The sequence below is a fragment of the Macrobrachium nipponense genome, chromosome 47 (assembly GCF_015104395.2).
Source record: "Macrobrachium nipponense isolate FS-2020 chromosome 47, ASM1510439v2, whole genome shotgun sequence".
In the NCBI taxonomy this organism is placed as follows: Eukaryota; Metazoa; Arthropoda; class Malacostraca; order Decapoda; family Palaemonidae; genus Macrobrachium; species Macrobrachium nipponense.
Window position 1 is genome coordinate 12,001,059 of NC_087222.1, and position 25,745 is coordinate 12,026,803.

At 41.2% G+C, this 25,745-nt stretch overlaps 2 protein-coding genes across 2 annotated transcripts in view; one reads left to right on the forward strand and one right to left on the reverse strand.

Moving 5' to 3' along the window:
• Positions 1–25,745, forward strand: part of LOC135204712 (zinc finger protein OZF-like) — a 489,243-nt gene that overhangs the window by 427,716 nt on the left and 35,782 nt on the right. The window lies entirely within an intron of this gene.
• The window catches only part of LOC135204527 (zinc finger protein 239-like), a 181,900-nt gene that overhangs the window by 13,046 nt on the left and 143,109 nt on the right, over positions 1–25,745 (reverse strand). The window contains exon 2 of the mRNA XM_064234692.1: positions 17,503–17,598. The gene's annotated coding sequence lies outside the window, so the exon portion shown is untranslated. The remainder of the gene's footprint in view (positions 1–17,502; positions 17,599–25,745) is intronic.

Consider the following 25,745-nt stretch of genomic DNA (forward strand, 5'->3'; position numbering starts at 1 on the left):
CCTTATGGCACTGTTAACCAAAAACTTGCCCCATACGGGTGTCCATAAATCGCTGATGGTGCTTACACAACACCATAAAACCGGGTGTCATTCATTATTACCTGCATCGGCCACCAGTTCCAGATTTTGACGAACGTGACTCTCTGCCCGAAAAGAGAGAGCAACGAAAAGAGGAAAGAAGAGAGCCAGTCCCTCTCACATTTGCACTTTATTCATCCAATCACAAAAGGCAAGATACAACCCTGTACTGTTAAAGAACTGGGTAATCTTCACAACTTGTTGAGCAGCCACCACGGGTCCTAAAGAAAAAGTGTCCAAGAACTTGTGGGCTATATCCCAAAGGTAGGAAGCAATGAAAGTCGTCTGATTAGACCACACCCCTGCTTTCAGTAATTGAGGAACCGACAGGTTCTTGTGGAACGCAAGGGAAGGGCCAATACCCTGATTTCGTGAGCACTCAGGCGAAAGGTACTCGGTGTCGTTCTTTCCTACGGAGGAATACACTTTCTTGATCATTTCACGAAGCCAGAAAGAAATAGTGCTCTTGGTCACCTCAGTGCGAACAAAGAGGAATCGATACTCAGGTCGGAGATGTCAAGTTCTCTTCAGATAGCGCTGTAGCACTTTAACAGGACAAAGCAGCATCTCATCAGGGTCATTACCATATAAGTCCTCTAGAGAGGGGATCGTAAATGACTCGAACCTAGTGTCAAGGACCGAAGGATTCTGAGTCTTCACTACAAAGTCCGAGGTGAAATCGAGCATAACCAATCCCTATCCCCTCGAGTGTTTCACATTGAAAGAAAAACCATGTAGTACTCCTACTCCCTTCATCAATGCCAGGGCAAGCAAAAAGACTGTCTTGAGGGTCAGATAATTTTCTGACAACTCTCTATGAGGCTCATCAAGAAGGGATGAGTCAAGCTCTGAAGGACAAGAGTCACATCCAACTCAGGGGGCCTGAGTTCCCCTGGGTGGGCAAAGACCTCTCGAAGCTTCTCATGAGCAAAGATATCTCCAAAAGAGGAGCAGATATCTAGACCCTCAGTTTCAAGACTAGGCCCAAAGGCAGACCTGTAACATTTAACTGCAGATACAGAGAGGAGCTTCTCTTGGTGAAGAAAGACTAGAAAGTCCATGACCTTCTGAAGAGAAGCTCTGATCAGAGTGAGATCCAGTCTATGAAACCAACCACAGAAGACGGCCCACTTTCCTGGTACAGGCAGTCCCCGGTAATCGGCAGGGGTTGCATTCTTGGCGGGGTGCTGATAAAGGATATATAATTCTATAGTCTATTCAGAGAATATAAAAAGGATACTCTGCATATAGTTTTACCTGACTCAGTCAGCCGCCAGTTCCAGCATGTGACGGACATAACTCTCTGCCCAAAGGAAGAGAGTAGAATGAAAGGAGGAGGAGAGCCAGTCACTCCCACCATTCACACCCACATTCATACCATACAACATAAGGTGAGATGCAGCCTTTTCCTGTTAGAGTAGGGTAAGCTACACAACTTGAGCAGCCACCACGGTCCCAAGAAAAAAAAGTGTCCAGGGACTTATCCTGAAGGTAGAAAGAGGTGAAAGTGGTCTGATTAGACCAAACCCCCACTTCCAGTACCAGAAGGTTTATGCAGAATGCGAAGGAAGAACCAATACCTCTGACTTCGTGAGCTCTCAGACGAAAGGTACTCGTGTCCTTACCTTCAGCGGAATATGTTTCCCTGATTGCTTCATGAAGCCAGAAAGAAATAGTGTTTTTGGACACTTCTTTCTTGGTCACCTCAGTGTGAACGAAGACTCGTCAAAACTTGCCTGGAATGTACTTAGCTGACAGCTCTACCGAGCGAGCTGCTGCCCACTCGTGCACCTGCACTGGTGAAGAGGGAGAGATACATGACTCCCTGCTTCTTGAAACATGCCATCATTGGTGTTGTCGCTCATCAAGACCTAGGAGTGTCCCATCACTTGATCCTGGAATTCTTGGAGAGCTACTAAGCTACCTTGAGTTCCAAGATGTTGATGTGAAGGCGTTTGTCATAATGGTTCCCCACTCCAGCAGTCAGCAACTGCTCCAGGTATGCTCCCAACCCTTGGACGATGTATCTGAGAACAGAAGCATGTCCGGAGGGGGAGTGGGCAACTCCACTTCTATCAAGAGGTTCTTGTCATCCAGTCACCAGGCTAAATTCTCTCTCACTTCCTAGACAGTGAAATGAGAAAGGTTTGAGGGTCTCAAGCCAGTGACCAAAACTCCTTCAGTCTCCACTGAAGAGACTGAAGGTGAAGCCACACGAGAGGGACCAGCTTCGCCAAAGACAACAGGTGACCGATCATGACTAGCCATTGCCGAGCTGGCTGGCTGCTCCTGAAGTTGCTGATATGAGTCTGTGGGGAAGACTCATGCTGCTACCATATCGATCAGCATGCCCAGGTACTTTATCCCCTGCGTAGGAATGAGATCCGACTTCTCAAAATTTATCATAGTCCCCAGATCGGGACAAAAATTGAGAAGGTGGTCCCGGTCCTGTAACAATTGCAAGCGTGAGCTTGCCAGGACTAGCTAATTATCAAGATACCTTAGAAGACATATCCCTACCAAATGGGCCCTGCCTGAAGGGTGGTCAAGAGTCTGAAGCACAGTGCCCTGAATTGAAACACCATCCAATCAGGATAAAACGAAGGTACTTTCTGGAGGACTGATGGACGGGTATTTGAAAATATGCATCCTTCAAGTCCACCAACAGCATGAAGTAGTCCTCCCTGATCGAAGCAAGCGCAGAGCATGAACTGAGTCTGGCAAACAAAATTCAAATGATAAGAGATCTATCACTGGCTTCTAGCATGGCGTGCACTTCTTCCTTCAATGCTAGATCCTTGGCCGAACCATGGATGTAGGTTTGAAGACAGACCAGAGTTGGTGGGAGGTGGCCTCAACTTGAAGGGGAGTAGACATCCCTCCCAAAGGATAATTACTATCCAGGTCTCGGCTCCATATCGCTGCCATGTTGTCTGATGGCTCGATAGGCACTCCCCCACCAAAGTCAGCAGCTGGAGGGAATGCTGCCCCTAGCATTTCCCTTCTTCCTTCCCTTACCTCCCCTCCCCTGGAGGAAGAGAGGCTGGAAGGAGAGCAACTGTGATCATTTTGAGGAGACAGAAGAAGGCTGGGTATTTCTTTGTGCTCCCTTAGGAGAAACAGGCTTCTTAGAGGCGGAGGAAGAGCTAGCTTGACTTAGTGGTCTAGAAGCAGTTGTATGCAAAGTCCCTGAGGTCTTCATAACTGCCTGGTGGATGAGATGGTCTATGTTTCTCCACCACAGCATCTACCAACTCTCTAGGGAAGAGAACAGCAGAACTCAGCAACAGTCCATTCTTAAATTCCAAAGGCAACCCTAGACCAACGGACCTTGTGATGTGATGTAGGACTGCATCCCTCCTCCTCAACACCAGGTTCACCCACAGGTTGACAGTCTGGTGGGCTAGGTAGGAAATGGCCCTACCTCCAGACTGACAAAGTCTCCCCAAGGTCGAGTCTTCTCTGGGAACAATAGTTCCTGAGGAAGCTGCAACCCTGGATACTGTGAGACCACAGATCCAGCCAGGAGACTGTCTGAAAAGCTGCCATAGCAGTAGCTTCCAGGTTCCCTGCCTCTTGCTGCGAGAACCAAACATTCTCTGCAGGAAGGTGCTGCAGCAAAAGGTCAGGACCTAGACAAGATTTCTTGGGTAGTGGGGGGAGACCACCTTCTCCTTCAGCAGTAGGAGTGGGCACAAGTACATCTACCAGAGCGGGAAGAGGGGCAGCAGCAGGCAGGGGTTCAGGAACTGAGGGAGCACCAACACCTGGAGGGAGGTCTAAAGGTGACAGTGCTCAAGGGGCCACAGAGACAAAAGTGGCTGGGGGAGAAAACACAGAGTATCCCGGTGGGAGGGGCATGGACATGTCCTGCCTCAGAATATGGGGATGTGTCTCCATCACCACAGAGGGAGTCACACTGGTGGGGTGATGGGAATAAACTAAGTGAGGAGGAGCTACATAGATTGGCACGTAGGTGTTGTCACCACCACAGCCACATGAGTCACAGGGACTGAGGAGAAATGGGAGACAAGGCCCTGTGCAGATGGTATTCCCGGGAGGCCCAACTCCACCCCTGCCTTATGCAAATCCCTAGAACATGGAGCCACCACACCTGAAGGAGCGAAAGTCGGGTTAGTGAAGGGAGACTCTCCTCATTCCGAAGGGAAAGGATCCCCTTTGGAGCAAGCACTACTGGCATCCACTCCGCTCCCATCTTCTTCGCCTGATGAATCAGACGTAGGAGCAGAATGGGAAATTTCCCCGGGGGAAGAAGAGGAAACAGCAAGTCGAGGGAGCTTACGAGGAGGAAGGAAGGATGACGAAGGATCAGCCACCAATGGAGTTGTTGGGGGCATGTAACCCTCTGACGAAGCCTTGGCAGCCTTCCCCCGAGATCATTTCCTCCCTTCATACCTCCCCCACTGCTCGGACAACCAGGACACACACACACACACACACATTCAAGGGAAGTTTCTAGTCCACTCACTCCCTCAACATTTAGCACAAAGGGCATGAGGGTCCACTTCAACCATGGAGCAAAAACTCTCACATTTCTTACACCCCCAACAAGGCTTACTCCCTGGGAGAAGGCCTTTCTTTTGGCTTCGGTATATCTTAAGATTCCATTGCAAGCACGAGTATACACAAAATAAAATACAATTATAGATAAGGAAAGATCTCACCGCAGGTGAAAAAGGTAAACAACAGTGGTCAGGCAGAGGTGAAGCACACGTCCTCACTCGACAGCGGCTGAAAGCAAAATTGGAATGTTTACCGCCCATTTGGGCAGGACTCCCAACTAGCAGACAGTAATTAACTGCCTAATCACCTTGTTTGAAATTTCAACAGCCTTTTTCCAGCCTACGCTGAAAGTTATTCCTAATGTAAAGGACCTCAGGTTTGTATATTGTGTATGAACAATCCTGCTGTAAGGGACCATGGGTTTGTATATCAGTTAAGAAGGAAGGAAACGCTTTCATAACTTTATTTCTCATTTTTTATAAATTTTTTTTTACGTCACTCCAGATTACGATGGCATAGAAACGGAACCACCATTGTAACTGCTGACTGTCTTTATAAGCAAAACAACAACTACGCTCATAGATACCAAGAATTCACAAACAAAAATCAAAATTTTTGAAAGAAAATTGTATTTTTCATAACTATATAAACCTAAGGTCCTTTGAATAAGGAATAACTATCAACATAGGCTGGAATATGGCCATTAAATTCTTGAACAAGGCAGGTAGGCCCCTCCAGACGTTAACATTCCACTTTGCCTTTCGGCCCAGGTTTCAGATAGAGAGGTGCATGAGGTGGGACATTAATCAAAAGGATGATCAGGTTTAGTTAGGAAAATTACATTTTACTTTCAAAAAAACTGTGATTTGTTCCTACACGTATACAAACCCCTCGGTCCTTTACATATGGAAAACTCACTGATTGGTGGGAGAATGTGAGTGAACCTCTAGAAAACTGACTGGAGTTCTGCACACCTGGCTATTGCTCCTGGTCGTAAGAGTGAGGAGTGCCCTGCCTCTGACAACTTGATTGGAGCTGCATGATCAAGAGTCAGACTTCTGGGCCTTTTTGAAATGAGCGAGAAATCGTAACTCATACCAAAAAAGGAATGGAAAAAATAGAGTCGGAGGCATTCATGCAAAGTTCTAGGATGGGTTTGCATTATTGCCAGTCTCTTTCCTCCCCTTGCTAAATGGAGGAGCGGGATTGCTTCTATAATTCTGATAAGAAAAATAGAAAGGAAACTCGATGTGCAAGCTTACTGCATCAATCGCCCGACCAGCAAGTGTAAGTTCCAGTCCTATCCTCAACCTAAAGGAAGAGGAGTAGAAGGATGAGGAGGGGAAGGTGGAGAGACCAGTCACCCTGGCATCCTTCTTACCTCTAGAACCACACACCATAGGCAAGATGCAACTCGTCCTCTTGAAGGAGCCAGGTAAGCAATCACAACGTGAGCATCCACCACCGGTCCAAGGTAAAAAGGTTCCAAGGATCTGTGGGGAGAACTGAGGAAGAAAGATATAAATGTGGTTGTAATGAGACTGCATCCATCTTCCGGTCCGACATTTTCTTTGGAGTGATGAAATGTACACAGCCACTGGCACTGCTCGCTCTCTGAGAGAGTGAACAGTGGCCGCATCCAACTGCAGAGGAGTTTCTCACTATCTCGTAGGACTCGGAGGAAGAAGTGTCATTAAACACTTCCGCATTGGAAGTCAAAATGGATAAAGGTATTGACACTCAATTGAGGGTGTCAAGCCTTCGTCAGTACAGCAAAACACCAATAGGACAAAGTAATGACTGATCTGGATCAACCATTTACTAAGACAAAAGTACAGGAGATCATGAAGGATTCGGACTTGTCAACAGATGCCAAATGATTGCCTCATCTTCGTCGCCAAATAATACTGAGAGACCAAGATGGTGATTCTTGCAAGGTATGGGCACATTAGACGAAAGTCAAATGCCCTCTAGAGACAGAGGTCCCTTTGATGATAAGACAGTATCATGTATTAACGTAACTGGCACTGCTTTTGCTTTATTTTTATCTCAGCCTTGTTACTGCTTTTTGTTATATTTTGTTGTATGTAAAATTAGCGTAAGGAAATTAGTTTTTAAGGTTTTAGTTTTAAGCTTTACTTTGGTCTCGGCTGAGCGTCAAGCGAACTGCTTGTTAAACCTCCTCCCCGCTCGTTAAATGATTGTGAGCATCTTATTAATGCTAGTTTCTTTTTTTTTTTGTTTATCTTTCGAGTGGTTGGGGAAAAGGAGACCAGTGATGATATTGGAGGCGCGACTCTTTTCCCGGGGAATAGTTCGGGCTCACTATTCTCCCCGTATGGTTGTGCAGCTGGCATATTTTTCTTTATCACCCTTCGAAGGATTTGTCGCCGTCAGTGTTGGAGGCGCAGGGGCATTTCTGCCATCTGCGGTGACTTTCCCCCTTACAGGGTGTACTTTCCCGCGGGCTCTGATATCGGCGCTGGATCCCGACAGAGTGGACGTGGGAGGGACATCGCTGTGTTTTTCTACGACGACCTTCTGAGCTGCAGCGGTGGGGGCATTGAGGCCCATGAAGGTGCCAGTAGGGCAGTTGCTAACAGGTAGGGAATTTCCCTTGTGTTTTGTTTGGGAGTACGACAGACTCCTTCCCCATGGTATTGGTGACCTGTGTAGCTGCACGCCCTTCAGATAGCAGAGTATTGGCCTGGTACGTGGCACTGTCCCAGTGAATGTAAGAGACCATGGTTCCCTTGTATTTCAGCCTTCAGCAAGGCAACTGTTTAGCCTGAATCGTTTGGGCATCCATTCAGCCCTTATTCAGTATCATGTATTAACGTAACTGGCACTGCTTTTGCTTTATTTTTATCTCAGCCTTGTTACTGCTTTTTGTTATATTTTGTTGTATATAAATTAGCGTAAGGAAATTAGTTTTTAAGGTTTTAGTTTTAAGCTTTTTTCTTTACTTGGTACGTGGCACTGTCCCAGTGAATGTAAGAGACCATGGCTCCCTTGTATTTCAGCCTTCAGCAAGGCAACTGTTTAGCCTGAATCGTTTGGGCATCCATTCAGCCCTTATTCAGTATCATGTATTAACGTAACTGGCACTGCTTTTGCTTTATTTTTATCTCAGCCTTGTTACTGCTTTTTGTTATATTTTGTTGTATATAAATTAGCGTAAGGAAATTAGTTTTTAAGGTTTTAGTTTTAAGCTTTACTTTGGTCTCGGCTGAGCGTCAAGCGAACTGCTTGTTAAACCTCCTCCCCGCTCGTTAAATGATTGTGAGCATCTTATTAATGCTAGTTTCTTTTTTTTTTTGTTTATCTTTCGAGTGGTTGGGGAAAAGGAGACCAGTGATGATATTGGAGGCGCGACTCTTTTCCCGGGGAATAGTTCGGGCTCACTATTCTCCCGTATGGTTGTGCAGCTGGCATATTTTTTCTTTATCACGCCCTTACGAAGGATTTGTCGCCGTCAGTGTTGGAGGCGCAGGGGCATTTCTGCATCTGCGGTGACTTTCCCCCTTACAGGGTGTACTTTCCCGCGCTCTGATATCGGCGCTGGATCCCGACAGAGTGGACGTGGGAGGGACATCGCTGTGTTTTTCTACGACGACCTTCTGAGCTGCAGCGGTGGGGGCATTGAGGCCCATGAAGGTGCCAGTAGGGCAGTTTGCTAACAGGTAGAGAATTTCCCTTGTGTTTTGGGAGTACGTACGACAGCCTCCTTCCCCATGGTATTGGTGACCTGTGTAGCTGCACGCCCTTCAGATAGCAGAGTATTGGCCTGGTAACGTGGCACTGTCCCAGTGAATGTAAGAGACCATGGCTCCCTTGTATTTTCAGCCTTCAGCAAGGCAACTGTTTAGCCTGAATCTTTTGTGGGCAATCCATTCAGCCCTTATTCAGTGTGAGGAACTCTTCCCGAGTATTTTTTGTTTGTTTGTCTGTTTATTCTCATATATGGAGTTCTTTCGAGACTGTTGGCATTTCTTATTGCCGCTTTATATAGTTATTTTTGACTGAGTTTGACCTTCAAATGTTAGCGTACATTTATATATATATATATATAGTATATATATATATATATATATATATATATATATATATATATATATATATATATATATATATATATATACATATATGCCAGTCTTTTGTGTATATCTTGTCACGAGTGATGCTGTACTTTTCGTTATTTCTTGTGGATATTATTATTAGGATGTTTGATGCTCGTTATATTTAAGATTTAGTTTATAATTATAGGTAGGAGAATAAGTTTTCCCCTGTTGGTCTCTTACTTCTTTCCTCTCTGCTTAGTTATAGATATTGGTTTTATATTTATGTTGGTGTTGGGCCCATTTTGCTAATTTATGCAGTATATTTCTCAATATTTTCTGTCTAGGTTTAGTGTTAGTGTTTAGGAACTCTACGGTAGTAAAGACTAACTTGTTGTCCTTTATAGTCACAAGCCTGACTTTATTATTCTTTTGCTTTGTTTGTTAATAAATATTGTTGAGTTTTCATGTGTGTTTTTGTCTCCGCTGACTGAATTTATCTAGATACTTGGTAAGATCACTGTCCTCTCTATTCTCGTGCAAAAGAACTTGCACCCTAGCCCAACAAGGTCGTAACAGACAGAGAAGTTTCTAATCAGTAGTTGAATCTCAGCTAAGAAGAAACTATACTACTCAGTGAATGACTAATGGGAATGTTGACCTACATCTTCACAGTTGAACTGGAGAAAAGTGAACTCTCACAATTCTGATCACGAAAAAAGACCCATCAATAACACCAACTGGAATACCTGTTGTCTGAATGTCTGAGAATCACAGAAAACCTAATCACTCTGAGAATGCCATATATTCCAAGGAATTTAATCACTCAGCGAGACTCCTGAATTCTGTAATAACAATTATTAGGGATGTCCATCTCGTTTGAGTATTTGGAAATTACAAAAAGCCATAACACTGAAAATGCCAAGGAATTCCAAGGAATTTGAGCATTCAGTGAGATTCCACCCGGGGGTATTCATAAAAAACCAAAACACTCCACTCGGAGAGTGCTAGAAATTCCAAAGAATTTAAGGGCTCGGTGAGACCCCTGAATTCCATCACACAATCACCAAGGAGGGGTCCCTCTTCGTTTCCTGTAGAAATCGAGGAGAAACAGGCATATAAACCAGTCCTATATGCTAACATTGAAGACTGGAATGCAAGAACCCATGCGGAACTGCGAATTGAAATCCATCCAAAAGGACAGAAAAGGGCCAGGGAGAAGAGAAGATCCTTCCTCAGTGACGTGGACGTACAACCAGTGGGACCCTACAATCCTTTCAGGAATGTACTCCTCCAGTGCTGAATCCTACAGAAAGCACTCTGCAGGATTCCTCCTATTCACCTCACCCCTCCCGGTGTAGCCATAGGCAGTAGAGGGAATAGGTTGAGAAAGATTGGATGCTCTTGCTTGCCTCTGCTAGCAGAACTAACAGGAGAAGTGAGTCTGGGGCAGCCATCAGCCTGCGTGATGGCTGAGACACGAGTCTAGGAGAGCGTTCTTGCTCTGGAGAAAAGCTTTCCCAAGAAAAAGGGTTATGAAACCCTCGCATGGCACGGAAAATGTTCGCTGCCACCGAGACCAGTTGTTCACACAAACGTGACCGTGGAAAGGGTGGAGTGAGCGTGCAACTGACTGGAGAAGGCTGGTACCCTCCTCCAATGCGTCACAGTCCTCATCAAGTCCAAACCTCTCAAGAGGACTGAATGGGTGACTCCCTACCGGTCTCACCATGCATACGGTCCCGCAGTACTGTCACATCAACCCTAGTAGATGCACGCGAATCCGTAGATTTATGTAAACTAGGAATCTTGCGAACAAGCACAAATGAAAGTTTGCACTTCTACAGCTCCCGACACACTAGACCCAGGGAACAGGCGAGCCAACAAAGACTCAACTGCCTCTCAGTTCAATGAAGCAGACCCTTAGAAGTCCCTTGACGAGCTTCTTGGGGGGTGGGGGGGGTGAAGGACTACCTTCTCCTTCTTCAGCAGGGAGCCTTAGAAGTCAAATGGGAGGAGGTTGAAGAAAAATATGATGATTACGGAGAGGAAGTTGACAGCACTTGATAAGCTCTCTTCCTCTTCGACTACTTCTTTAAATTTAGCAACACTTCTTCTACAAGCATGAGGCACATCACCAGGAAAAGTAAAGTTGATAATCACAGGGCAGCTGCGAAGGTGTCCAGGGATGAAAGGGGGCATAATAGCAGTGGCAAATTAATATGATTTTCAGCAGGGGAAGAGTACACACTCTCGAGGACCAATATCACAGCATGATACGAGTTACAAGTACAATTACAAGGTTAGGATAACCAACATAAAGAGATATCCAACCATCTACTGTTGTAATCAACTATCACCATTGTTAGCCTGTAAAAGAAAGAAAATATGATTAAAAGAATAATGATACTCCTCTCGCATCCAAGGGAATAGCCCTTAGAAATAAGAGGACATCCCTAAACACCAACAACACACACCCTCCCTCTCTCTTCATCCAATAAGCTAGCGAAAGGACGAAAGAGAAGAGGAAATACCAAAGAAAAACAAAGGACAAATCTCTGAAGTTCCCCTTGTAATTTCCAAAGTGTAAGCGTAAATTTCAATGAAAACACATTGTCTCGCCCTCACATTAAAAGTTGAAAATATGTAATAAGGGTGTGGGCATACACTAGACGCCGCCCTTCAACACAAAGTAGAAAAGCGGCTAAGTAAGGCTATCTCAAAAAGTGGGCTTGAATATTAATTATTAAAGTCAATTAATTATTAACATCAAACACAATTATATTATATATATATATATATATATATATATATATATATATATATATATATATATATATATATACTTTATATATATATATATATATATATATATATATATATATATATATATATATATATTTACATGATTTTCACTGCATTTGTGAACATTTTTTATAATAAGTGACGGGTCCTAGGAAAGCAAGTGCTAAGATTGGCAGTGAGAAGAAAAACGCATGATGACGATAGAGATGAAGCATGAAATTATCAAGAAACATGAGTGTGGTGTCTGCGTGAATGAGTTGGCACGTGTTTACGAGCAGAGTACATCGACGATATGTACAATCCTCAAACAAAAGGATGCTACCATGAGCACAAAGGCTTCCAAAGCCATAACCATCATGCCTAAGTTATGGACAAATATAAATGACGAGATGGAGAGGCTTCTGTTGCTGTGGATTAAGGAGAAGCAGCTGGCAGGAGATAGCATTACTGAGATAATCATCTGTGAAAAGGTCAGCACAATCTATGAAGATTTGAAACAAAAGGAAGCAGCTGAGGGTGGGGAGACATAAATGCCAACTAGGGGGACGTTTAAAGCTAGTTGTGGATGGTTTGATAATTTTAAAAAGCGAACCGGGATCCACTCGGTTGTGAGACATGGGGAAGCTGCGAGCTCAGATGTGAAAGCCACAGAGGAGTACGTTGAACGATTGGCTGCACTTATTGCTGCGAGAGGTTACATCCCCCAACCAGTCTTCAATTGTGATGAAAAAAGGCCTTTTTTTGGAAACAAAAGATGTCATGGAGGACATTCATCATGGCTGAAGAGAAGAAACTGCCGGCCATAAATCCATGAAGGATAGATTGACTATCCTTATGTGCTAATGCCAGCTGACTGCAACATCAAGCCACTGTTGGTTGGGAATCATTCCGAGAAACCCACAAGCTCCTCATGAGTCACAAGATCTTGAGAGAAAAACTTCAAGTGATGGGTGAGCTAATGCAAAGGCATGGGTTACAGGCATTTTTTTCACAGAATGAGTAAATCTGGCCTTGGTCCGGCAGTCAAGAAATATTTGCTGGAAAAAAACCTGCCATTGAAATGTCGTCTCATCCTAGATAAGCCCCATCTTGAAAGATGACATTCTTGGACGAAGTTTATTTCATTAGGGTCCTCTGTCTCCCCCCTCCCAAACACCAGTCCACTGCTCCAGCCCATGGACCACAGTCATTTCTAATTTCAAGAAGTTGTACACCAAGGCTTTATTTTCAAGAATGCTTTATGTCACAGATTGAATACCAACCGCACCCTTCGTGAATTTTTGGAAGGACCATTTCAACATTGTAAATCACTTTGAAAAATTATTGATGAAGCATGGCAGGGTGTCACTCAAACAAGAACCTTACATTCAGCATAGAAGAAATTGTGGCCTGAGCCTGAGACCGCTGTGTTGGAAGAGATTGTCTCTAGGAAAGTCCATGGAGTTGGAGCTAGATGAGGTAGATGTCAACGACCTTGTCGAGGAGCATCAAGAAGAAACTCACGACTGAGAGATTGATCGACTACAGACGATGCAACATTCGGAAGTGTTGCAAGAGATCAGGTCAAACTGGAGGAAGTTATTTCTTCAAGGGAGATTAAGGAAGTGTTAGCTAAGTGGCAGGATGCTTCTGACTTCATTAAAAAGAAACACCCTGATAAATTGTCTACTGGTCGTGCTTTAGCTCTTTTTAATGACACTTGCCTTACTCATTTCCGCAACATTTGAAAGGGAGGCAGAAACAAAGCTCCTTAGATAGGTTTTTCCTTAAAAGGCCTGCAGCAAGTGAAAGTGAAAGTGAGGCAAAATAGTGGAGTTCCACATCTGGAGAAAATTGAAGTTGCACTTCACATTCATGCAAAAGTTTATTTTATGGTATCAAATTAAAGCTTGGGATCTGAGCAACATTTTTTATTTGAGTGGACAACACACAAACCTCTCTGGGGTATGTTTAAGCACATGGATCCATGGAGGGGGTTAGACGACTGATGTGAGCATTGTAAAAGTTCATGGCCTTTGCACCTGTAGTGCAAAATAAACATTTTAGAGGCCAATAGTAAAAAGATTTTCTTTTATTAACAATAAATACAATAATTACTTTCTAGAAGACAAACATTTGATTTACTTGACAAATTTTATCTATTTCATTACCAAATATATTGATTTCACACATTTTTTCGGATAAAAATAATTATCCCAAAATATCACTATCCTGAAATATCTGTATAACGCTACATACAGTAGTGCCTCAGGTTACGAATTAATCCAGTTACCAAAGCGGCCTTCGTAACCTGATTTTTTTGTATCTAGAACTACATTTTACATGTAAATTGCCTAATTCGTTCCAAGCCCTACAAAAACACCACAGTAAATTTTATATTAAGCTAAAATGACCAATAAACAATGAAATACAACAATTTGGACCATTCAATACCTAACATAACCATGACTGTACCTGTAAATAAAGTGTATTAGTGTACAGGGTACAAGAAATACTGTATGTACATGTACTACCGTACCGTACGTACTATGTAGTAAAATGTGGAACCTTACCTTTCGAGAGAGGCGATGTCCAAAAGGGACGACAGAGGAGGAGGACAAATGGCAGAAACATGAACTCTTAACTTTACAAAGCACTTAAAAAATGGCAAAATATTAACACTAAACTTTACGAAACACATTAACAAATGGCAGAAAACATTAACACTTCTTGATTATCTCCATCTTCGTTCTCCATAGAAAGCATCCTCTTCTTTCTGTGAACTTCAGCAACATTCTTGGGACCTATGGCTAATAACGTAAGTAATTAAGTTCACACACAACACGATAAAGTAACTTACAGTACAACGAAAGCGAAGTCACTAACACAAACGTACATTAACAAATGAAATATATGTGAACGAACAAATTCCAGTGTTTACGTTAATACTGCCGCAAAAAATGGTCAAGGAATGCCTTTACATAGAGGCATGATGGGACAAATGCTGACCAATAGGAGAGCAGGATCTTACTGCGGTGACTAGCATCAGGAACCAATGGGAGAGCGGGAGGATGGTGGCGAGTCTACAGACTTGGTGGTGCGCTAGTTTTAAAATTGTTCTCAGCAGCCCGGGCGAATCTCGGACTTTACCCTTTCGCAACCTGAATTATTTTCGTACACAGAAGCAAAAAAACCTTCATCTTTGTTTTCGTAACCTGAATTTTTTGTACGTAGGGACTTTCATATGTAGAGGTTCCACTGTACTTATGTATATAGTACATTTATGTCAACTGAAGATAATGGATCAGGTTATAACAGACCTACCTAAGAAAGGTGACATTTAAGTAAATGGCACCTGTGGGTTTTTATCTCATTTTCTTCTCATATGTTTATGCCTAAGTCTGAAAACCGTAACCATTCTTTAATATCGTGGCTATGTGTTTTGCATAAATTGTTAATTCATAAATGTGTAGGTTTGTGAAATGTTCTAGACTCTAATACACAACACTCACAGCACCAATGAAGAGAAACAAGTTGCTGCTTTTCCATGAGGAGAAAACTCAAAAGAAAATTTCATTGAAGAGCAAAGTACAACATTAAGTCTAAGAGGAGAAAGGGAGGAGGCGGTAGAAGATGAGACTGACGAGGATGAAGACGATGACCCCTTCCTGTGGAAATTGATTCTCTAGAGATGACACCAGGACTCGCAAGAAGAAGGACCGTCAATATGGGAAAGGCATGGGCGTTATGCCATGGCAAAGAACCGACCTGATCAAGGGCAGAGAGTTCATTTGGCTGACCCGGACAGGCAGAGCCGAGTTGAGTGAGCTGAGCAGATCACAACCACATGATTATGAGTGGTAATTGTCAGCAGAGAACTATCACCTCCCCCCAATAGACTATTCTCCTTTGAGGCCAAAGCCCCAAGAAGAAGAATAGAGGGAATCTGAGCCTGCTGTCCTACGTGTTCAGACCCTAAGGTCCTGGCACAAGAATGGGACTTGATCATGCACCAAGCAGGTGTTGGCATGCAGTTTCATGCTCTGCATAAGCCCAAACCAGACTGAAGAGCAAACTCCTGTACTGGTAGAGGGATGTAATAGCAAGCAATCGGCGAGGGCCAGAATTCATATGAATTAACATGCTTGGCAAAATTCTCGACTCTCCCAAGGACAATCATCATGAAAACTTATCTCACCTGAAAGCTCGGATATCGCAAGAAACCAAGCAATCAGCAATTGCTAGCATTTCCAAGGGAACTAGGCATTTGGAGAGGCTCCCAAGTCTTGTAAAACAATAATCGGGTGAGTTTTGTCTCACCCGATTGCTCGGAAACAGATGAAACCAAGCACTAAATGAGCACATGAAAATTCCCAAGAAATCAAGCGCTCGCCGAGATTCCCGACTCTTGTGATAACAATCATCGATAATGCCTGACTCACCTGAGTGTTTGGAAATCACCGAAAACAAAACACCTAGAGAGCACCAAAAATTCTAAGGAATTCAAGGAATCAGCGAAACTTTAGAATCTCGTCAGACGATCATCAGGAGAGATCCTTCTTTGACTTCCATAGAAGTCAAGGAGGAACAGGCATAGAACCAGTCTTATATGCGAGAATTTAAGACTGGATCAGGAGTGTGATTTAACAGAATATGCACTTGAGCCTCCCAAAATGCGAGACCCATGGGAGACTGCAAATTGGAATCCTCCCAAAGGACAGAAAGAGCCAGGGAGTACATTGTCTCCAGGTGTTTGAATCCTCAGAATCAGAACACCAGGTGGGAGTCTACCAAGAACTGATGAGCACTCCTTTGTGTTGGCAGAAAGGGATAAGACACACAAATGTTTCGTTCCTTCTCTCATCCTGTGCCTGAACTGGGAAGGTCCATCAACAGCTCTGAATGCTCGCACGTTAATAGAAGCCCGAGCACTTGGAATGACTTGCGAACGAGTGTCCGACACAACATAATAAGAAAGGGACGAGACACATGAATGTCTCGTCCCTTCTCTTGTCCTGTGTCTTAACTGAAAGTTGGGAAGAGCCAATGAAAGATCCCATTATGCTTCCTCGGGAGGAGGCAGCCCCTTAGAAATCCTGCAGGAGGACTCCTTAGGGGAGGAGAAGCATCATTCCTCTTCTTGTCCAGAGGAGGCCTCCTTGAGCTTCAGAAAAGGAAGGGAAAGGCAATGGAGATGTTCTTCAGCGGGACTTCTCCTACAGGATGAAGAACAGACATCATCAGAAGTAGAGTCAATAATCACAGGGCAGCTGGCATAGATGTTGTCCAGTGATAAAACTTCAGGAAAACAGCAGCATTTTAATATGATTCACAGAAGGGGAACCATACACACACTCGAGAGCCAGTGCCAGAAGTGCAAGGAGAAGGAAGAATACCAGGAGAGAAAAACTTCTGAGGTTTCCCCCGGTAAATTCTCCTGGAGCATAAGCATGAATCTCAAATTCAATACTAAATATATACTGCTTTCCCTTACTATTAAAGCGTGAAAAAAAGCGTAAGGGTGTTTATATACCCTTGCTGCTGATCCCTATATACATGAAGGGGACAGGCAGCTTGCAAGGCTCTCACAAAAAGTGGGTCTGCATATTAACAGTATTAATATCAAACATAGTATATTGAAAATATGTCTAAACAATAAAAGAAAGATACCACTGGGAAAATTAATTAATGGCAGTTGAGCAAGATCTCACGAAAACACGTCTTTATCTGAAGACAGCTGAAAACAAAATTGAAATGTTTACATCTGGGCAGGCAGGTCTCCCCGCCTACCAGACGGCAGTTACTGCCTAAACACCTTCAAGAATTCTATCAGCTGTGTGCCAGCTTCGCTGTAATTCCTATTGTAAGGAACATCAAGTTTGTATATTGTGTAGGAACAAATGTCAGTCAGTGCATTATGAATAACTAACAGACTGGGTTTTGAGCAATCATTTATGTCATTAAGTGACTAAAGGTTCTATATAGCTTACATTAAATACTACATATAATCCATGGACATTCTCTCTTTCTGCAGTGACTTCACTTTTATATCACTTACCTAGAATATGTTACTGAGGAAGATTTACAGGATACTGAAGAAAACCTGTTCTGTAGCAGATTATCAGTGATCATCCGTAACAATAGTACAGGTTATCTGTGACAAAGAGATGTGATCTCCATTAGCACACAGAAGTTTTCTATACACAATACAGTACCAATAAGATTGTACACTACGCACTTAAAGCTTCAACTTAAATGTTAGACTAATGCAGGGCAAAACATGTGTGAAAAAATGTAATTCATCCCATTCCTGTCTGTGTGGGTAATTCCACATCACTATAAATTAAAAACATGTCATTTTAAAATATGCTACTTTCACTTAAACATTTCAAAATGAAAATGTATTGCAGAACTACTGTAAAGCTTTATTTGCAATGGTTTACATACAGTACACCACTTAAAAAAGACAATACAATAATTCTGCAATGTAATATACATAAATCATGGAGAGATATAATACCATTCTAGGTTTAGTTCCAACGAACTACAAGACCAAAACTTATTTATTCACAACACTTATCATTTAGTTTTTTAACCAGACCATTTTTTCAAAATATCTGACCCTCATTGGGCTGGGTAAGAAAACAACTTGTTAAGCAGCCACCACATGTCTAAGGAAAAAAGGTTCCAAAGATTTGTGGGCAATACCTGAATGTAGAGTGCCATAAATGTGGTACGATGAGACCACATTTCTGTAACCTGACCGACAGATTCCTCCAGAATGCGAGGGATGGATTAAGCATCAGGTTTTATCATCTCTCATGAGGAGCATAGAGGTGACACTGTTGCCAGCTGCAGAGAACCTCCTGCCGATTGTCTCACAAAACCAGTAGAAAGATGTGTCTTTAGACACTTCTTCCTTGTGCGAGTCAATAGTACCAGTGAAAAGTCATCGTGATATTGAAGAAGATCCATGCAGATCATTTATCTTCTTCACCAATGCTGTTGCAGGACGAGATGCCGTCTTGGGAGACAGGAACTCTAAACGAGTCAAATGCTAAGAAGAGACTTGAGAAGTTTCTCATCAGCAGTTGAATATCGACTGAGGAGAAACATTAATACTTTCAGGTGAAAGGCTAGGGCGAATGTAGACCTAAGTTTTTCAGAAGTGAATAGGGGAGAAGCAACTCTGGCAGCTCTGACCAAAGAAAAAGACCCACCAACGACACCAACCAGCGAAGATGGCTCCAATCCCTGGGATGTTATGGAAAACTGAAAGAATTATCCAGCTATTTCTGTTCCTGCTCTATGGAGGAGTTATGGAGTTCCATTTGACAACGTCTGTGAGAGAGAGAGAGAGAGAGAGAGAGAGAGAGAGAGAGAGAGAGAAGAGTAATTGGTGGTTGGATGGTTAACGAATGTATTGTCTGTTGGTGAGTTCTGGGTTGTCTGCTGTTAGAGATCAGAGTTCTGTGTTTTGAGTGAGTGTTTTTAATCAGTCTTTGGTGAGAGCTGGTGACAGTTACTAGTGTAGGGAGCAGTATATTAAAGGCACTGGAAGTCAGTTGAGTTTTGTGTGTTATTGATTTGTTTGATTGATTTGTTGTTAGTTTGGTGTTGTTTGCTTTGGAGTGGTTGTGCCTGTATTGTTGGATTTGTTGTGCTTTTGAGTTCCTGAGGGTTGTATGTGATTGTTGTGGTTGAGGGGTTGTTGTTGTTGTTGTTGTTGTGGGGGGGGGGCTGTTGTGGTTTCTTGGTGTGGTTGTGAGTTGAGGGTTGTTGTTGCTGGGGGCTGTTGTGATTTCTTGATGTTGTTAGTGGGTGTGTGTGTGTGTGTTGCCTTTTTGTGTTGTTGTTTTTTTTTGTGTTGTGGTGATTATTTGTGCAGTGGTCTTGGGTTGTGGTTGTGTCCCTTTTTGTTTTTTTGTGTTGTGTTGTATAGTTGTGGTTTGTTCCGACACGGAATACAAACCTTTCAGTCCTTTTACAATAGGAAGGTTACTAATGGCAGCTGGATAGGTCGTAAGCTTTCGAACAAGGGGTTCGGTAGTTAACTGCTTGTCTGACAGTGCGCACGCCGCGCGACTGGCAGGCGAAGAAACACTTTTGCTTTTGGCCTACTGGTGTGTGGACGTGTGTATCATCGCTCTCTGTCCGCTTCATCATCGTTTGCTTTCGCATGGTTGTGTTTTCTTTTTCTGTTTATATAGTGAAAGTGAATTGTAAGTACAATCATTTCAACTTTGTTTTTCTTTTATTCAACTGTGAATTAAAGAGTTATGGATTCACCACGCCCTCGATTATCCGGAGACTGTGACCCGGAACTGAAGGGCGTAAGTGCGGGAAATTCCGCAGTTTCCCGGAAATTGATCCCCATGTTTTGTTGGCTCCATGTCGGGGGCGCGAATTTTGGCCTCCGCGCATCCGGCTTGTAATGTTAAATGTGACCAATTGGTCGGAGGTGCGCGAATGCTCTCGCACCGAGCCTTGTAATGTATGTGAGAATTGGTCGGAGGTGCAGTGGAGCTTGTACGAGGGCAGGAAGAAGCGAAGGCCTGTTGAGTGTGGAGGAGGGCGCTCGGTACCCTGACGTCCAGCTGTACTCAGGGTCTTCTGTTCGTTTGGGGTGGGCCTCATCCCCCCTCGCGCGGGTAGAAACCCCCCACCCCCCCATAATAACCGACGTTGCTTCCACAGGTGCTTCTGCTGGGAGGTTGGTTGGTTGGTTGGTTTTATAAAGTTTAGGTGTAACACCAAGCACTGGGGCAGCAAAGGCCATTCAGCGCTTACTGTATAACTATGAAATTATAAGACGTTATATCATATAAAGCAGGTTTATTTCTTTGAGATATTTTACTATATTTTGAAGTGGGGCATTTTCTCCCAATAGTTCTTCAAGTGGTATGTTATATATGTTGTTGGATCTTCGTTTTCTTTCGAATTTATTGCATTTAGTTAGTAGATGACGGACAGTGACCAGAGTACGACAATGGTCACAGTAAGGAGCCTGTCTTTCCTCACCTTGCAACATCAAGTATTTGTGTGTCAAGTATGTATGTCCTATTCTTAATCTTGTTAATATGACATCTTCCCTTCTTTGACATTGTTGTCTATTCCAAGGTTTTACAGATGGTTTAATATGCTTTAATTTATGATTCAATTCTAGCCATTCTTTTTCCCATTTTGATTGACAGTATTCATTTATTGTTGTTTTAATGTCATTGTAAGGTATTTGTATTTTTTTGATAGACTCCTTTTTTACTGCCTTTTTGGCTTCTTTATCCACCTCTTCATTACCCTTTATGCCCACATGGGAAGGGACCCAACATGGTTTTATATTTATAGATTTCCGTTTTACTATTATATCTATCCACTCCCTTATTTCTTCAATTACGGGATGAGAAACTGTGTATTGTCTTAGCGCTTCTAAAGCACTGTAAGAATCCGTGTAATTACAAAGGTATCGTTTGCCTTTCCCACCATAAAGACATGTTTTATAGCCTCTAATATAGCATTTATCTCTGCAGTGAATATCGAGCATATTTTTGAATTTGTTTTTTCCCTTATTTTTATATTTTTTGTTACTACAGCATAGCCTACACCCTCCTTCGACTTAGAACCATCTGTATAAATACTAATATCCCGTTTATGTTTTTCCTGGTGTGACAGAAATTCACTCTTTAATTGTGCATCTGTTACATTCTTATTAAATGATTTCTCACAGATTTCTATTTTAGCATGTTTCCACGGAGGGTATTTTATGGAGTGGAATTAGTTTTTGATATGCTACTTGTTCCTAATTTTAGATGTTCTATATCAGGTTCTAATCTATTCTCCAATGGTTTAGGCTCTTGGTTTATTGTCATAATTATTTGTTATGTTCTTCATATATTTGGTGTTTGGATTATCATTAAGGTTATTTATTTTAGCTATATATTTTAATCCCATTTCTTCTCTTCGTACTTTCAGGGGATCTATTCCTGCTTCTACATACAGATTTTCCACTGGGGGAAGTTCTGTAGGCTCCAGTGCATAGTCTAATACCCATGTTATGTATGACATCCAGTTTTGTTAATAGGGTTTTAGAAGCACTACCATATACTTGACATGCATAATCAAGTTTACTTAGACAAATAGCCTTATATACTTTTATCAGAGAGGTTCTATCAGCATCCCAGTCATTATGTGCAATTACTTTTATTATATTTAAGGATTTTCTCACTTTTATCGCCAGTTGTTCTATATGTTCTTTAAAAGTAAGTTTTTTATCAAGTATTACACCGAGGAATTTAATCTCATCATAATATTCATTATCATTATTATGAATAAAGTAGGAATTAATTCCTGTTTTCTTGATCTAGTAAATCTGACTGCTTTTGTTTTTTGCGGTGAAAATTTAAAACCCTTGTTATCGGCCCATTTTTTTTATCCTATTTATGGCTGCTTGCAATCTGTTGGTTATGTCCAGCGCTTTTTCACCGCTATTATATATGACGAAGTCATCTACAAAAAGGGATCCTTGGACTCCTGGTGGGATCACTTCCATTTTCTCATTTATTGCTATTGCAAACAACGCCACGCTTAGTACACTACCTTGGGGGATTCCTTCCTCCTGGATAAATGATTCAGAGATTTCTGCCCCCACTTTGACTTTTATATATCTTTCAGATAGGAATTCCCTAATATATTCATATAAATTGCCTCCTATTCCCCATTCTATCAATTTTTTTAAAATCCCTCCCCTCCAGGTGGTATCATATGCCTTCTCTAAATCAAAAAATACTCTATTGTTGTTTTTTACCAACCAATGCAATTTTGTATCTCTCTTGTAATCATTAAGAGGGGATCTATGGACTATTTTATTTTTCCTGAATCCAAACTGTCTGTTTGACAATAGCCGTTTATTTTCTAATACCCATATTAATTCTGTTATTCACATTTTTTCAAATATCTTACTTAGACAACTAGTAAGGGCTATTGGCCTATAGCTACTTGGTGACTCTGGGTCTTTTCCTGGTTTTAAGCCTGGTATGATTAAAGATTCTTTCCAGGTTTTAGGTATGCTGTGAGAGTGCCATAATTCATTTAAAATTTCTAATAAAAAGGTTTTGCTTTCTTCTGGTAGATTTTTTATCATTTCATATCTAATGTTGTCTTCCCCTGGAGCTGTTGGACTTGCAAGTTTCAGGACATTTTCCAGTTCTTCCATGGTGAAAGGAAGATTATAGATTTCCTGATTATTAGATTTGATTGGTATTGGGACATAATTTTTTATTTTTTATTGGAATTTCTTCGTATAATTCGAGATACTAGATGTTTTGGCGAAGCATTTTCCCAATTCATTGGCTACTAGTTTGGGTTTGAAATATATTAGTTTTCTACTTTTAATGTAGGTAATGGTTCTGGCCGATATCTACCCTGCAGTTTATTTATTTTCTTCCAGATTTCTTTGTCTTGAGTTTTAGAATTTATATTATTAATATATTTTTTCCATGAATTTCTTTTGGCTATCTTGAATATTCTTTTCTGCTTTGCTTTAGCTCTCAAATATGAAATTCTATTGGCATCACATTTATGTCTCAGATATCTTCTAAAGCATGCTCTCGTAATCTTCCTTGCTGCTTTACATTCCTCATTCCACCAGGGTACCAGTGGTCTAGTCGGATTGCCTGAGGTAACTGGAATAGTTTCATTTGCTTTATCATCTATTGTTTTTACTAGATGTTCATAAGCATCTATGTGGTTTCTAAAGTCAGATAGTTTTTTGTTAATCACCGTTTTCTCTTTATATAAATTCCAATTTGCTTCCTCCATTTTCCTCTTCGGTATATATGTTATATTAGAATTATTTTTTAGCTCAATTTGTATTGGCCAGTGGTCACTCCCAAATAAATTATTATTTACTTTCCAACTGAAATCTGTGGGCAATTTCTGGGGAAACATAAAGTGATGTCTATTGCAGAGGGTGCTATTATGATTAAAACATCAATCTTGTTGGAGAACCATCATTTAAAATAATCAAATTTTTGTTATCTATAAAATCTAGGAGAATATTTCCTCTCCTGTCAGATGATGTACTTCCCCACATGGGATGTTTGGCGTTGAAGTCACCTACTAATAAGTAAGGCTTTGGTAATTGTTCTATTAGATTTTCTAAGTCTTCCACTTGTAATTGTCTATTATTTCCAAGATGATCTATTAAGCGACTTTCTAAAGACGGTCCATATATATTGAGCATATTGTTATTTTTTTTCTAGGAATACTTGAACTGCACATGCCTGTATTACTGAGTTAATCCTAACAGGTTAGCATTTGATTGACGAATGTGTTATGATTGCAGTTCCTCCTTGGCTGTTGTCATTTAAAGTTTGTGTTGATTTCCACACATTATAATTTATGCCAGCATTGAGAACATTGTTACCTATTTTAGTTTCCTGTAAGCAAATGATATTTGCATTACATTCTCTAATTAGTGATTTTAAGTTTTCATTATTTGATACGTATCCTCTAATATTCCACTGTAAAATAGACATTTTAAGAAGGTTTTGGGTTTTGTTTTAGTATCTTTATTTGTTTTCCTGAACTTTGAATTTTATTGAAGTTATATAATTTTGCTGTACTTTGTTCTTCTTTTGGTGGGTGATGTATTTCTGCTATTGTTTTCTTTATTGGCTGAAGAGTCTCAGATGTTCTTTTTATTAGAGGTGCATTTAAATGGCTTTTGATCTTGGGTTCTATTTCAATACTTTCTTCAATTTTATCTGATGTTTTAACTTTCTCTTTTATTTGGGTTTCTCTTTTTTCATTTTTTTGTTTGCAAGCAATTTTCGTTGACTTTGTCTTCTCGGTATTCATTTTTATCCATATAGATTTTGGGTCTTACTGATTGTTTAATTTGTTTTTTGGATTTGGGTGGGGTTGTTTCAAGTAGTCTTTTTAATTAGCTCTTGTATTTTGCTTGTCCTCCAAATTCATTTTGTCTTCATGTATTTCTGGTGTTGGTAATATATTATATAAATTTGTGTTGCTTATATGTTCTGTAGCTTCTGAGCTTGAATTTGGGGTCTTTATATTATGAGTATTCTCAGTTTGATCTATATTGTGCAATTTTGTAGGAATTTGGTTTTGCACTTCTTTATTTACTACCTCTTTATATGTGTTTTTCCTTGCTGGATCTTGTAAACCTCTTACTTTTAGTTCTATCTTAGCTTCTCTTATTGACATTCCACTTCTTTCTTGTAAGATTTTTAGTTCAATGTTGTATAAATAATATGCGCATTCCTTTGATCTTGAGTGGTGATTCTGACCACAATTTATGCAAATTGGGTTTTCACAGTCCCATTTTGTTGTGTGGTTGTATGATCCACAACATGCACATCTTGGAGCTTCTCTACAATTTTTATTTGAATGGCCATATTTATTACATGATTTGCACTGTAGTGGTTTGGGGATATATGGTCTTATCTCTCTCGTCTGCCCTAATACTTTTATTGTTAAAGGGAGTTCGTTTCCTTCAAATTTCAATTTAGCTATTTGTATATTGATTTTTGAATTTTTCCTACTTGGGATATCATAGATGTCACAGTATTCAATGTTTTTATATCTTTTCTTAAGAGAGTCCATCAACATATTTTTATCTATTAGTTCGTCATCATTATTTGGCAGGATTATTGTACCACAAATACTATTAAGTTTATTATGCTTGGTGACTTTTATTTTTGTGTTATCTATGTTCGTAATTTGTAAGTAGTTTCTGATTGGGCTTTAGTAGTGGTTTTCCACCTATCCATGTATTTGTTTGCGTTTGACGAAATTCATGTTTTTCTGTTGGGCATCTGGTCAGTAAATAATTTTCCAATTTTAAATTTGAAATTTTGTTTTCACTTTCTATTGTCAAAAATCTTGTCCAACTGTCTTTTCCAAATAGTGATTCAAATAAAGCTAGCGAAGGGCTAGGCTGGAATTTTCTTTTGATAAATCTTTTTGGCCTAGTAAAAGGCTCCATAGTAGCTATATTGATTGAAGTGTTTTCCAAAAGGGTGGTCCTTGTTAGGTTTTTCCAGGGTCAGATGATTACTAGTGTCATGAGGTCACATTTTCCGGGGGACTGTGTTCCAGAGTCATATTCCATTTTTAGTCGTTTTTTTTTTTTTTTTAAATTACAGAGAAACTCAACAGCAAGCCATGGTAAAAACTGGGTCTCCTCTCAAAGACTTCCCCCTCACCAAAGACACACAGCAGAGACCAACTCCCATATGTCCACTCCCTACCCCACCCCGAAGGGATGGCTCTAACATAACA